Source organism: Pinus tabuliformis, chromosome 1_1 (genome assembly GCF_031772625.1).
Source record: "Pinus tabuliformis cultivar Carrire ecotype Pingquan chromosome 1_1, CPIR1, whole genome shotgun sequence".
Taxonomy (NCBI): Eukaryota; Viridiplantae; Streptophyta; class Pinopsida; order Pinales; family Pinaceae; genus Pinus; species Pinus tabuliformis.
The window spans coordinates 867,849,240-867,865,532 of record NC_142297.1 but is presented as its reverse complement, the minus strand read 5'-3'; the positions used below and the strand labels follow the sequence as shown (position 1 = coordinate 867,865,532).

Genomic DNA, 16,293 nt, shown 5'->3' with positions numbered 1-16,293 from the left:
ATGTTTGGTTGTGGATTAAAACTACTTGTATTTTCCAATTAATTTTGGTTGAGTAATTTTGTATTAGAACAAATCCTAGGGATGGGGTACCTTATTTTGATAGTCTTCTTGTTCAGTGCTTAGTAGTCAATACACATCCTCCATGTGCCATCCTTTTTCTTCACCAAAACTATTAATGAGGCAAATGGATTCAAACTATGTCTGATGTGGCCCATGGTAGCAGTTCTATGATGGCCTTTTCTATCTCATCATTGAATTTCTTCAGATGCCTATAAGGTGTTGTTATCATTAACTTGGCCCCCTTTAGCATTATGGTGTGCTAAAAAACCCTATCAGGAGGTCTCCATGGGGGAATCTCTCCAACAACCTAATCATGCTTATTTAGCAATAACTGAATATTAACTTGATATTGTTGGTTGCTATTTGACGACTTCTAACTCGTAATCAAACTTTTCGCTGCACAAGCCACATCAGATGCCAAAGTAGAGCCTCCATTATCTTAGATTATACAGTTCGAGGACTGCCATTGGACATATCTCTCAACACTACCCTGCTACAATTTGATGCCCTGAATTCCATTTACATTACCTGGTAGTTCATTAAGAACTTTCCCAACAAGTATAATTGTTACAGCCCCAATACTACATTGGTGTTCGCAAGATCTACATAAATGTCATCGATGATTGTGTAATTGCCCATTGTCACACTCAAGCGAGGAATCCTTTGTAAGCATGTCATGTTGTACCCATCAACCACTACAACACTAAAGCCCTCAAACTCTTATGTGGGAATACCTTTGTTTTCCCATCGACCGAAGTTGTGATTCATTGTCCCTGTATGACCCCCTGATCCTGAAAGTGTAATACTTAGAGACTCTAGAAATAGTGTTGATAGTGCCACCCCTAATTCTCGTACAAGGTCTCTCATCCCCTTTAACCTCTGAACTATTAGGCTCACCGCTAGGTGTTGGCATTATATCCTCTTCGTCATCATTGTCTAAGATCACCTCAATATAGTGGACCTTCCCCTTGCCCAAGCAATTTTTTACTAGGTCCCCATGGCTCCTTGCAAGTGAAGCAAAGTTTCTTCCTTCTCATCTCACTCCAAGTTTCATCATCCAACCTATCCTTCCTAGTTCATTCTCTCTGAAATAGCTTATTTCTCTATTTTCTAACGAATGAGTGGCTTGGATGGAAATTTAGCTTTAGGTATTGCATCTTCCATGTTGTGCATCCTGGTGATGGCATCTTATAGAGTGGTGGGTTTGCAAGCTTGACCCAACCCAGGGTTGTGGTGGAATGTCCCAAGGTAACCAATTTCTGGTGCCACCATTCATGCGTAACGCGTTTGTGCTTCCAAATGCAAGTTGGCGAATTTGATAGCCTCTACTATCAACATTGGGTTAAGTTGGACGTAGGTGGACGTAGGTATCTAACTTTTGTACTAAACACCTTGCGAAACACTTGGATGACCCGTCAACAATTTTTAAACCTTACATAGTAGGTCATAGTTCGATTGTGTACCCCTAGTCCTATTTTTGTACTTAACATTACTAAACTCAATAAAGGTCATGGCTGCTCGAACATCCTCTGCTAATGATGCATACTCCCTAAAATATTCTGAAAAAGCTTTATTTTGTTCTACAAGTCCTTGGTTTACAGCTCCCGAACCATCTAGAAACTAGGGTAATAGAGGTCTAGGGTTCTTTTTACCGATTGTCACTATGTTAGTTGGTGTAAAGATGTTAAAGGGGGCAGGATTGTTGCTTCCTCCTGCAAAACTCCTACTACCTTCATTAGATCTATTACCAGCATTGTTGCCTGCATTATTCCAGTTTGCCGCAACATGGGAAAAAATTGGACTATCTATTGCTACCTTCATGTCAACAGTTGAGTTATTTGTTGTTGACCTTGTGCCATCTATCAAGCTATCTATTGTTTCCCTCTTGCTAACTAACTCCCCTAAGATGTCAGAAGGGTTAGTTTCTAGTGGTTTCTCTTCCCTGTCTGCCATGACTCAGTTGTGTGTACCCTTCTTTTTCTTGGTTGTAACGTTTTCCCCATCTTCCAGAAGCATCCAGAGTTCATATGCTCATAAGCTGGCAGGATGCACAGCTCTAATACCACTACGGTCTCCCTCTCAAAGAGATTATCGTTGGGATTTAATTATCCGTTAGGGTTACAGTAATATAATGCTTCTTCAATCTATAAGAAGTATAAACAAGAACTCAAACAACAGTTAATTCCACCAGCAAACACTACGAAGTAGGTCCAATTCATAAACAAATAACAAACTTGCAAATTCCACAATTTCCCAACAAGGATATCAACATCAATGTAGTGTCTAGTCTTACAAAAATGTAGCTATCCCCCTATTTCCACAAAATCACACCAGCAGACCTTGCTTGCTATACTATGATGTTAATCTACCCCTGCTATCTCAATCGGCACCGTAAATTAACCTGTAGATTCTTGTTTTCAGGCAACCGCAATCTTAGACTCTTAAATTTAGCCTCCTTAGCCATTGGGTGTATCAGATTTGCCCTATGCCCACTCGTTGTAGGTCAAACCAGTCTCAAGCAACCCGCTGCTCTTTGCTAGCTAACCCACAACCTTCCTTCCAGCCCTCGCGGCCTCAAAACATTCGGCTCCACACTTTGTTGGCTCTGGGAAGTTGGTCTTACACCAATCGCTGCACACAAAGGTTTGATTCCAACTTTGTTGTAGGTTAATGCCCATCAACAAGAAACCTACAACCTTCGCTAACCACGGATAATAACTCGCTACTCATCGTTCTACCATCACTACCACTGAAACTAGGTCTTATCCCTCACTGCTAGAAAATTAAGATATCAGTCCATACTAGCCTTAGAAAGATAGTTTACTGCCACAGATAGATTATCATCCAGCCAGAATTCAATCTTGTAGCGAGATGACATAGAGGGATTGTCCAAGGTGGAATCTTTCACCACTGAAACCAAAAGAAAAAAGGGGTCTTAAACCATCCAAGAACTTCAGCTCAAAATCAGAAAGGTTACAAAACCATGATGATCACAATGAATATCCTCTCCTTTTCATATAACCCTTTGTGGTTTTTCCCTCCTAATTTTAATTTTGAGTGGCTAACACATTTGCCCCAAATTAATTATCATTAGCCAATGTTACCCAAGTAACATCAAATAATAGTCCCCCAACTATCATTGTCCTCTCTCCTTTTCATATATCCCTTTGTGGTTTTTTTTCCCTCCTAATTTTAATTTTGAGTGGCTAAAAAGTTTCCCTACATTTGCCCCAAATTGACTATCATTATCCAATATTACCCAAGTAACATCAAATAATAGTCCCCCTTTACAAATGACTCTAGCCTACAAGGTTAAATAGGCTATTGTGTCCTCCCTCAGGCAATTAATTTGAAGAGGACACTACAAATTCTGTACAGATGGCAATACCAATTGAGCATGTATGTGTGTTTGAAATGGCCTATCCAAACCACAGAAGAAGCTGACATTTACAAATTTTCTATTTTATGATTTAATGCTTTACTGTGCAACTTTGCTGTACCTCCTTGTTGGCTTACCATCCTGGTCTGTGCATGCATGCTTTGTCCTTGGTTTTCTGATCTCCATTATGTTAAAGCTCTGGAAGTGTATGAACTTGACATACATCCATTTGTATGTAATAAATCTGCTCTTACAACTCAGAAGACAACGGGTATGGTTTTGCTCCTGCAACTCAGAAAATGATGGGTATGGTTCTGCTCTTGCACCTCAGATGATGATGGGTACGGTTCTGCTCTTGTGTAGATCCGTTGAGAAAGCAACTGTGTTAACTGGATTTGGAGTAGCCTGTCAAAAAACAGGTGAGAATTATTTACCATGAGCTTATGGAGTTTTGAAAATGGTGATTCATACGCATTGCCATTGAAAATATCTGGAATATACATGCACTTTGCAAGTGTAGTATTTAATTTTGTCAGGCCTAGTGATGGGGGAATCAATGGTGGCTTAGTAGAAGGGTTTCTCTAGCTAACATTAGCGCATTCTCTTCATATTTTGCACAGACTATTGAAGAACTACAAGGCGTAAATGAACCGAATTATCCCACCAGGAAACCATCTCGCCAATATTGAAATGATGTTCACATCTTGCTGCATGGATTATTAGATTCAATGGTCTTACCTTAGCTCTACCCCAGTAAAACAATAACACTAAAACACATCAGATTATCAATTCAACCTTCCCTTTCCAGCTTTATACACCCCCCCCCCCCCCCCAATTTCCTTTTGTACAAAATACCAATTGCAAGGTATCGTATTCTGGCCAAAATATATAAAAAAGCAGGATCAATTGCAAGGTATTGTATGATTGCCAAAATATATAAAACCAGGATCATTTGCCAGGTACCACATTCATGTCAAAATATATACAAAGACAGACTCTGCTTACAATACAAAACAATCCTAAAAGCCGCTGGTAAGAAATGCAATGATAATAAGTGCACTTGAAGGAGTCTAACCTAGATATTTCCAAGATACTGCATAAAAAGATCATTTCATTTGGTAAACTGAAGCAATTTGCAAACAGCCTGTTCAGATGATTATTGTCAAGTAACATGACAATCCACACAATAACAGATGACTGCCACTTCAGTATCATATTCAAGACTAAAGTCTGTATCTATTTTACATAAACCTAGGTGCAAGACTTATGAGTCCACTAAAAATAATTTAAACGCACGATGACAATGCTCACCAATATTTCAACCATAAAATATGCAAAACATGGGGACATTCTATATTCACCATGTGTGTTTGCTATACCTTTTCAGAGGGTTACATAAAGGAATATACTGAACTGTACTGTGCTTACACATTGACTAATCATTCAACTGTTCAATGCTCTCAAGTGTTGATCCTGTTAGCATTCATTCCTCACAAATTTCTCACAACAAAAGGATTATCATAAGCTCTTAAGAGTTGGACTTTATGTGAAATCTTGAGAGCTTAGAAATATTCTATTGTTTCCAGAAATTGTCAAAATAAATATTACAGGATCAGTACCTGAAAGCATTGGAGAGCTGAATGAATCAGTTAACGTGTTTGTAGAATTTTACTATTGAATCTGTACCCATATCTCCATTCTCAACCCATCTCATCTGATTCCCATACAGAGCTGAACTCTGCTTACATGTTAACTATCATTCAACTGTTCAATATACTAAATGCCAACCCTGTGACATTCACTCCTCACACATTTCTGACAACAAAAGGGTTATCATAAGCTCTTAGGACTAGCTCTTACAACATCTTAAGAGATTACAATAATACTCTTGTTACCAGATATTGTCAGAAGAAATCTTACAAGACCGCTACCTAAGAACATTGGACAGTTGAATGCATTAGTTAACATGTTTGAAGAATTCTATCTTCAAATCTAGATCCATCTCATGTGATTCCCGTATGTGGTATAAATTGTCTTGAAGGTACCTGCATCATTCGACACAAAGCTATTCAGCACAATCGTTAACAAAAAACATCACAACTGCACAATATGAATGGTGCATCAAAATTGGCATTCACACGTCTAAGGTCTTTTTGGCATATCTGGTGTGGGTATAAAAGGTTTCCATTAAATCTCGTAAGCCTTTTTAACTATTATAAATAAACCACTAAAGTAAAACAAACAAATCAGTTATAAGAACTGAAAAGAAAGCTTGAAGAAAGATTAACATTTTCTAAAAGGCAAACACTAGAACACACTTCAAAATGCTTTTCCTAAAATACTTCTTCAACCTGGCATCAAATTTGAAGGGCATGGTCATATTTCAATATGAAGTCATACTATATTTTCAACCCTTCTATGTTGGCAAGTTAAAACTAATGTTCCACCAAGACTCCGGGATAGGGAGATGCATGTTTGGGGTGATGCACAGGGGGGGCGTGTGGGAGTACCCTCAAATTTTAGGGAAAATTAGGGGGGCAGGGGGATATGGGGGTATATAATTTTTTAATATATATATATTTTCAATAATGAAAGCATAAATACATTGATCCGTACATGATTGAATTAAATAATGAAATACATTGATCCATACTCATCATTCATACTAATACATACATCATTCATTCATACACCACGAGATTCAATAATGAACTAGATTGATCCATATTCATCATTCATTATTCAACATTCTAGAATCTAAATTGATTTAAAAATTAAATTCATCATTCATCATTCTAGATTCTAAATTGATTTAAAATTTAAATTCGTGATTCTAGAATCTAATTAGTACTAACCAAAATAGACTATAGTAGATACTTAAGCCTAAAGATTGGAATAGTAAATTGATATAACTCAAACTCAAAAAAAGTAAAGAGTGAAAGTCAAAGAATCAGTCTAAGGTCATCCATATCTAAAGTCAAGACTCGAAAGTTAAAACTGACAATTAAAAATGGCCAATGAGCATTTTAGGAGTGCCATGGAGGAGGAGGTGCAACAGTTAACTGGTAAGTCAAATAGTGCTGCGCAGCAAGCTGAGTAGACATAAGCTTGGTAACTCGAATGAGTGAGTTAGAGATTGCAAATTAGTTTAGGTTTTGATATTTGTTATGTGTTGTTCTTTTTAGTTTTAATTTTTTTTTTTATGGTTGTTTTATAATTTTTTTTAATTTCTATATTACAACAGTTACTAGAAAAAAAATTAAGCAGAACATGGCCCCCCTCAAAAGGGGTGCTTTTGGGCTTGGTGCTCTTGATTAAATGGTAGTTCCAAACCCTTATATATAATAGAGCCCAATGGAAACATCGCAATTCGCTCATTCCTGAAATCCTAAAAATTGTTATGTCTGATGCATTTTGAGTGGAATCTGAAATTTACTTTCTCCATATGAAATAAAATGAGGTCAGAACCACTCTCAAACATCCTAAGTCAATTAATAGGGCCCTAGGGTTGAATGTTGAGCTTTCCCACTCATAAATTATTGTTTCAAGCAAAATTAAGGGGGAGCACCTAGCCCTTTTTTAGGGGAGCTGCGCACAAGCACCCCTTTTGGGGAAACACATCCCCACAGTAGGGAAACGTTTCCCCATGCGTCTCCCTGTGTCTCCCTAAAAGGGGGCGTGGGGAAACGTGTCCCTGAGCATCTTCCCATCCTAGGTGTGTGGGAAGCGTGGATACGTGCACCCCACCATAGGGGACACATCCTCATGGAACACTGGTTAAAATAAACTATTGTTTTCTTACAAAAGCAAAAAATGGATCAAAATTTTAACTATTTCGTATTTTATGTTTAGCACAATTGCAAGTCGTGTGGTAGTACTAAAATAGGATAGATAAACAGCAGTGTTTTTTATAATCACTACATAGTCGAATTCCTATCAATCTTATGTGGAAATGATGTAGCTTGAAGTATCTAAATGCAGTACCAAAGTAAAATTGATACCAATAACCAAACAAGGCAGTGACAACACAAACAAAATTTGTTGTAGCATCAAACTACAGAACTGTATTATCTAAATTTTTTCCTGGTAGCACTCTCATTTCCGGAAAATGTTTTTAATTCCAATGAACAAAGACTTGCCTGACTCGATAACGAAATTGTGTTCCTTTGACATCAAGGATTTAGAAAAGAATTTAAAAAGAACCAATCATAGTAGAAGGATCATTACAGGATCTAAATACTAAAAAATAATCACCATAAAAGAACACTAAACATTAAAAGTTAAAACTAAAGATTGGAGTATCTAAAGAACAGAACCTAATTATTGACAAAAACTAGACATTAAATGAAGGATCGTGGGATCTATGACCCAGTGCCGATAAGAATACAAAATCAACTTTTGCATTCCCCTCATGACCCATCTGGATATGGACTTAAGGAGACCAGAACCAATCTTAATAGATTAATTACAGGATGTAACTGCACAAGCCTAGTACTCCATAAGTCTATCCCCCATCTGCTTATACTAGATATAAACAACACGTTTGTAGAAAGTTAGAAAAATACATTGTACAATCAGGTTGAACTCAATACAGATTCATACAGATTCAATTGGACCTACAACACATTCCAGCCACAAAGCTGGAAAGAGCACAATAAAAATAAAAGCAAACATTGAATCTTATCACTGTTGTGGATTTTGTCCTTAGAATGACATGAGACATTCCAAATATGATGCCCAATCTGATATGTTGGCTCTTCTAGCATGGATGCAAAGAGAAAGCAATTACAGTACTTGATCTGTTTTTTATAATATAAGACTATATTTTGCTAAGAAAACAAAGGTATACAAAAAAGCCCACATGCATTACATATCGAATATCATTCCTTCGGGAAAGCCCTAAAAGCCAAGTGTATGTGGAGACTAATATCAAAAGAGGACCTCTGGAATCAGATTCACATTCAGAGATATATTGAGCCCAATTCAGCAGAAGACTGGATTGGAAACCCAAACAAGTCAATCAACAATGCATCCATATTATTGAAAGTACTGACTATAACATTCCCTTTAATAGACAGATTGCTGGCATGGAAGGTTTGCAATGAGGCTAAGTCGAAGATCAGTATAGACCCATGGATAAGCAGTGGAGCTGAGTACAAGCTGCCAGAAGCAGTGATAAACTCTCTTCAATCTAGACCAGGCAGCTGGACCAGGAAACTCCTCCATTTGCCAGCAGGATTGGAATAGCGCTGAACAGAGAGACGACTCAAAGGCCAAGAAAATATTCAATCAAAAGGATTTATAAACAAATCAAAAGTGTGCCATGCCTATATAAAAGACTCTGATGATGAACATGTCTGGTCTAAAATCCAGCCTTGGGGATTTACACTCCAAAGTTAGGATAAGAATCGTGTACCCTGGACAGACCAGAATGCACACTCTCATGGTGGAAGCGCATCTGGATAAGAACCTTTCAAAAGTTCATTATTTACATGCAGTTGGCAATCTTAAATAGAGCACCCACATAGGAAGTTCTTAAGAGAAGAAATGGATCAAGTCCAAGCAAATGTATCATGTGTAAAAGAGTTGAAAAGAACATAGACCACTTACTGATATTCTGTCCTTAATAAAGGAAATCTGGATGGTTTGACAAGGATAAAGGACTGTGGACAAGGAGGTTATGCTGAAGAGTGCTCTAAAAAGTGGTAGCAAAACTCAGTCCTCAAAGGCCTTCCTCTAATAGTATCATGGGGAATTTAGAAAGATAGAAATGTTGAAATCTTTGAAGACAGGTATATAACTCTTTCAATGTGCCTTCCAAGGTCAGTCAATCTTCTCAAACTTCAAAGCTTTTTCATCAACCCCAACACAGAAAAAGTTGATTCGTGCTCCTATGGACAAATCTGGAACATGGGGATTACTTTGATGGAGCTAGTCAAGGTACCCCCCAAAAAAGGGAAGCCATACGTGTTCTCTATCTCAATAACTCTCACTGTATCAGATTTAAAACAGATTTAGGTGAGGATCAAATAACTACACCAAGCTTATTTCCCTAACAATACTCTAAAAGCTAGCAGCCCACAGTGGCATTTAAAAAAATACCAGTGTTTGTTGGCTCATTGTTGTTAGATAGTGTACCCCAGATCATCTTCTACTAGGTTGGAGCACACATGGCAGATCTGGGCACCTTATATTACAACAGCATTACACAAATCCATGCAGCATTAAATTCCAAACAGCATAATGATCTGTTGGTGAGAATGCAGCAATAAATAGACAGTAGGAGCACATCACAAATTTTACTATTCCAGCAATAAGGGCACACGCATGCATGTATGGACCAGCCATAAATAGAATAAGATATTTTTATCATTATACTTCAGGTTAAAGATAAAGTGCTAAAGTTAGATGAGTCAGTTCTCTTTTATTTTTCAGTCTTTCTGAATTCATTTTTTATCAGTTAGATAGAGCACAGATCCAGAGATCTAAGTAATATATCTATTTTTATAAACCCTAGGTGTCACTTATAAGAGAGAGTGAGAGTATGGATCTGTAATAGGGTTAGTTTCAGTTCTTACACAAAATCCTTTCTAGCAAATTTTCTAGCAGATTTTTATTCAGCAGTATTGGAATAGCAGTAACAGGTGTTTTTAACATTGATCTGTGTGTTCCAATGTATGTATTCCAACTGTGTTTCTAGATTTTAGTGAGATTCAGATTGCAGTTTTGATTAGCCTTTAAATTTAGACAGTGTTAGTTTCCACTAGAAGAAGAATCTGTTTACAATGCGTTAGACAAAAATTCATAATGGTATCAGAGAAAGGTTTGTTGAAACATTCTAAAAATCCTTGAATAGATAGTAGGACTGCTACCTATGAAAGGGAGCTGTCAGGAGGCTCCAGGGATCGGATGCTGTGATCCATGCTTGAGAAAAGCACAGTGAAGTTTCAGGTTGTCGGGTTCTTTGTTAGGCTGCTGATCTGTTTTAACTTTCGTTTAGGCGATATTCCAATGCAGTAGTATGGCTACAGTCAATCTCAAATACATGGACAGATTGGAAGGTCCCTCTTAACTTCATCCCAGGGAAGTCTCAGGTAACCAGCCTACATCCATCTTAACTCCAGATCTTCCAAGCATTTGGCGGGATCAAATTTCTTTTCACTCTAAAAGAGGTTTGCACCTCAATAGATTTGATCCCTCTCGACACTCGATAGATCTGGAGTCAAGATGGATCTAGAGTGAGAAATTATTCTTACATAACAATACCATTAGCAAAACCATGGGTTGTCAAAACCACCAACAATAAATTGACTATTTTACCTCAGGTTTATTTTAATTATTAATTTTATTTTTTATTTTATTTTTTTTAATTTTATTTCATTTCCATTTTATGCAATTTGACTGAGTCAAAATGTTTACATATCAAGACACGACATTACAACATCTCTTCCATACCAGGCTAGTGAGCGCCTCTAGGCACAAAGATATTGTTGGAGTAGGATTTGTCTAACTTCTTTGAGAAACTGGTTGTAGAGCCTCCCAAACCTGTGTAATTAGTAAATCATAAAAAGAAGATGGCCAAGGTCAAGTGAGTCATACTTGAATCTATGAAGGATCATTAGATCCCTCACATCACCAAAAAGACCACAATAAAGTACATGTTTGATGCTCTAGTCACTCTATCAGAGTGAGAACAACAAACAGAAGACATTGCTAAGAAATAAGCTTAATCCCTGCAAATGAGTGAAAGGATATTGTAGTTGCCTACTTAATGAAGATTATTGATCTCCATGATCAGCTTGCAGCAATTGAGAGGAGGTGAAGGGTGAAAAGCTAGTACTCATTGCATTAAATAGGTCCTGTTCTTTTTGGAAACTTTTTGGCTATGACATCTAGGCCAAAAAAAAGTTAAAACTTCCCATTTTGAAGAGGCTATGGAATGACTTCAACTAGAAGGAGGAGAATGTTGTCCCCATTAGTAAGACGAAGAAGGGCAACAAGAAAAGAGGAACTAAGAAGGGTTAAAAAGGGAAGAAAGAGAAGCCAGGTTCTTGTAACCAGGGAAAGAAGGACTTGAGCCACATCAAGTGCTTCAAGTGTCAAATGTTTGGGCACTTTGCTTCCAATGTCATCAAAAGAAGGGGAAGGGAAAGCAACTTGTAAAGAGTACAAAAGCATCAGCTCAAGTGGATGAGATTTCATCCAATCTCGAGATACACTTCTCAGTGGTCTCATGCCTGTCATCTGACATCATGTCTGATGTGGACTGGTATGTGGACAGTGGAGCCTGCAAACATACAACCTCTAACAAGAGTACCTTTAGTAGAACTTGGTGATGATGCCACATATCCAGTTGCAAGAGTGGGATCCATCAAGTGATATCCTTAAGCTTACTAAGTTAATGATGTTTTGTATGTACCTAGCTTAACTAAAAATCTCTTTCCAATTTCAGTGATGATAGATCCTACATATATGGCTAACTTTGAAGATCAACAAGTCCTCATCCTAAATTGCAAGGGAATCCTATAAGAACTTTAGGGTATGATAGTGACAACATGTGTGAGCTTTGACAAAAGAGACTAGGTCACTTGCACTAGTGAATGTTGCCAATCTTGAAAAACATGGTGTGGGCATTGCCAATCTTCACGGCTGAGAAGAAAGGAGTGTGCAAAGGTTGTGCACTTGGCCAGCATGTAAAAGATGTTTTCCTGGCAGTAAACATAGGTCAAGAGGGGTTTCTGACCTAATCAACTCAAATGTATATGGGCCCATCTCTTCAACTTCCTTATCAAGTAACATTTACTATGAATATTTTATTGATGATTCTTCTAGGAAGTCCTAGACTTACTTCACAAAAACCAAAGGAGTTTGATACCTTTTGCATGAAATCAAGAATCAAGAAAATGTTGATAGTTCCCTACAACCCTCAGTAGTTTAGGGTTGCAAAGAGGAGGAACATATCTATCATAAAACAGTCAAATCCTTGATTCATGATCTAGTTCTGCTCATGTGTCTCTGTGTATAAACATGTCTCATCATTGTCTATATTTTGAATAGGTATCCTCACAGAATTTTGAAGGATAAGACATCAATGGAGGAATTTAGAAGCCTCAAGTAACACATCTTTGAGTTTTTCAGTTGTCCTATCTACATTCATATTCCAGATGGGAAAAGGACCAAGTTGGAACCTTCTAGTTTGAAGGGCATTTTTGTAGGTTAGAGTGAAACCTCAAAAGCTTATAGAATATACATTCCATCTCAACATAAAGTAGTTGTGAGCAGAGATACCAAGTTTGAAGAAAATGCATGGTCCTCTAAGTCTCAAGAACCTCCAATAGTGACCATGGAGGCAGAAGAGCTTGGTATCCCAAAAACAGATCTGCAGAAATCAAAAAGATCATGAAACACATACTTAGATCAGCAAGCTTTTGGAAGTGCAAGGGGTGCCTCTTTACCTTCAAGTTCAGCTAGAAAGCCTAGATGGCTAATCTAGACATTACAAGAGGCAACAGAGTAAGTTGGTGCTCCAACTATTTCCCTTCAAGCAAGCCACCCTCCTAAAATGTTCCCTAGTTATGTTGCACTGATATCTTTCATTATTGAAACAAAACCTTCTAGTAACGGCAGTAAGGAAGCAAGTACTGCAAAATGCCATGATGGAGGAATACATCTCCTCCTAAAGAATGATGGGTAGGAGATAGTGCCTAGACTAGTGGAGAAGTCAGTATTTGACTCTAGTTTTTCTTACAACAATCATGCATGGTTAAGCATGCACCAGATAGCAGCATAGAAAACTGCAAAGCTCGGTTTGTGGCTGGACGGTTCTCCCATTAAAAAGGAGTTGACTATGAGGAGACTTTTGCTCTTGTTACTAAATATACCTCTATCAGATTTACTATGTCTTTCACAACAATCTTCCATTGGATTTTATATCAAATTTATGTAAAGACAACATTTCTTAATAGGTTGATTAAGGAGTTATATGAATAAACCAACCAAGAGGATTTTAGGTGAATAGGCTTGAGACCCATGTTTACAAGTTGAAGAAGGCCCTTTATGAGTTGAAACAGGCACCATTTGCATGGCACTCCAAGATCGATGAGTAACTTTCAGATTTGGATTTCACTGAGACAGATGCAGATTCTAATTTTTACAATTTGGTAGATCATTCTAATCTGCTTGTTTTAGTCCCATATGTAGACAATCTTACACTCACAGGAAGTTAAAAGGAATCCACAAATTGGTGCAGGGCAAAATTGGCAAGAGAATTTGTCATGACTTGAAGCACTACTTGCTGGCTCTAGGGGTGTAGCAAAGTGCAGGTGAAGTGTTCCTTGGACAGAATAAGTATGTAATTGAAATTCTTAGAAGATTTCAAATGATGGACTGCAAACCCATGGCTACTCCAGTGTATGCAATTGAAATTCTGATGAGATTTCAAATGATGTACTGCAAACCCATGGCTACTCCCCTGTGGTAGTAAATCCATTGTACTTTGCTGATTCTAATTCAGATTTGATGAACATCTGTATACAGGGAATTGATAGGTTTCCTCATGTACTTAGTTAACACAAGGCCTAACATTTGTTTTGCAGTCAACACTTTCAGTACATGGTGCAGCCTAGGCAAGTTCATCAGGTTGCCACAAAACACAAGTTCTAATACTTGGAAGGGGGCAGTGCATTTTGCACTGAGATATGTTAGTGATGCAGCTTTTTATTCAATGATAATGGAATAGCATTAACAGGGGTTCTCGACAGTGATCTACATGTTCTGTGCATGTTTTCTAACTGTGTCCGTTTATAGGCTCAAACGACATTCAGATTACAGTTTCGATTAGCCTTTAAATTCAGACTGTGCTACTTTCCTGTAGGAGAAGAATCTGTTAAACAAGTGTTACTAAATTTCATCAGTTGTTAGTAATTAATTGGATGAATGGCAGTAGTAGAAGATGAAATCAAACGTTCTGTCCGTTTTTATTTCAGAGTGCTTTGAACATGTCTACAAAGAATTAAATGGTGAAGCAGACACCTTGAGGAAGGAAGGACTACAGTTGGCTGAGGGTTCAAGGTTATGAAGTGAAATCAAGGATTGTCATATCTTACACGAACATATTTCTGCATCCTCGAATGGGGATTCTTATGACAGTCAGTATTCTGAAGATGATCCAAGTGCCTCAAAAGAAGATTTCTGAATTTTAGAGAAGTTACAGGACCCTTCAATCAATATCAATGCCTTCTTCAGGCTTAGCAAAGAATGTATATTTTCGTTCTGATATTTCTCGAAGCTTAAAGCATTTACAGAATGTATCTCTTTATACTCGGATGAAATAAAAGATTAGAAAAATTGAGGGAAAATATATCAATATCAATCGATATGTAAGCCAATAAATGCGCCAAAAAAAACACAGATTGAAAAAATATGCCTGTTGTGAGTCTGTGAAAGCTAAGCAGCACCTCTTCTGGAAAATGTGAAGCGGAAATACAAAACAAAAAAGACATCGTGATAAGAGAATATGGGTTGACAGAGACAAAATAAATCAAGGCTTAGACTCACCTCTATCCGATTGCATATGAGGATCTAAACCAGCCGCATCGGTTATCCAAAAATGCACCTTTGTCCGTGCACCGATCAAGTCAATCCGCCGCCTGGAAAGAAAAATAGCACAATGCAAATATTTGCAAATGCGTCTACCTGAAAAGCGGGCGTGGCTTAAGAGGCCCTCCTGAAACCCTTCGGAGAAGGATATATCTGCGGACCTGAAACCCTACATCCGATATAACAACCCATTTTAAGATATAATGTTTTAAAAAGTTAAAGTATATAGAACTAGCATTTGCACAAACCGGTGCAACGTCATAGAAGTAGTGGGATATGGAAGTAAGTAAAAGTAATATTTTAGTAAAATGTTAAATATGTGTTGTATGAATTAATAATTTTATTATATAGTTAATAAAAGAATTAATAGAGAAGGGTTATCATTTTAAAATTTAGGATATAATTATAAAAAAAAAAAATTGAGAGGAAATATTAGTTTTAAGATCTAAAAAAAAAATTAAAAAGAGCGATAAATTTTAGGTTTAATTTTAAAACCTCAATGCGAAACGATTATATTAGAACATCCTAAAAAGTCTTTTAAGAAAAATGGCGACTAAAATCTTTTCCAAATAAATTTTAAAGGTTTAAAGCATAAATATAATAAAAGCCGGCATATATATGTAAATAGTAATAAAGAGGTCGACCCCATAAAACTGCCACGTTGCATATTGGGATCTCGCTAATGGCGTTTTTGTTTTATTGTCCATGACCAAACTTCCGAAGCCTCTAACTTGCGACTTTATTTACACCATATCCATTCAATTTAATTATTTACACCATAACCATTGCAACTTTTAATGTCCATGACCAAACACACGTCTTTAAAACTTGTGATATGAAGGGCGTGACGTGGCAACTGTGATATTATATTAAGGTGTGCTATGATGGAGCAGTCGAGTCTGCAACACGTATTGCAATCGGAGGTTTCAAAGTGACAAGGCTTCAAAAGTTGAGATATGGCAGATGCGATATTAATGGTCAAATGTGGAGAATTAATGGTTTTCGATAGAATAAACGCATTCATTATTACTAACAGTTTCCTGAGATTTCGCTCATAAAAGTCTTGGATTATTATGTAATCGGTTATTTGCTAAGTTATTCGCTCTGAATGTTAGTTACTCTCACCCTTGTGTTTCTCTTGACAAGTCAGTCCCAACAAGCATAATTCAACAAAAATGTCTCGGTCGACCAAACCCATGAAGAAACCTGTTGTTCAACAACAATCAGTTGCTCTTCCCCCTGAGTATGTAGAATTG

At 37.3% G+C, this 16,293-nt stretch overlaps 1 long non-coding RNA gene across 2 annotated transcripts in view; it reads right to left on the bottom strand.

Annotated features, from left to right (window-relative positions):
• The window catches only part of LOC149217038 (uncharacterized), a 36,695-nt gene extending 21,472 nt beyond the window's left edge, over nt 1-15,223 (bottom strand). The window contains exons 1-3 of one of the 2 annotated variants that reach the window (XR_016251190.1): nt 14,996-15,223; nt 5,059-5,484; nt 3,561-3,844 (exon numbers count right to left, since the gene is read on the bottom strand). This is a non-coding gene — a long non-coding RNA (uncharacterized LOC149217038). The remainder of the gene's footprint in view (nt 1-3,560; nt 3,845-5,058; nt 5,485-14,995) is intronic. The other variant, XR_016251191.1, reaches the window with a different exon arrangement.
• Between the last annotated feature and the right edge of the window lie 1,070 nt (nt 15,224-16,293).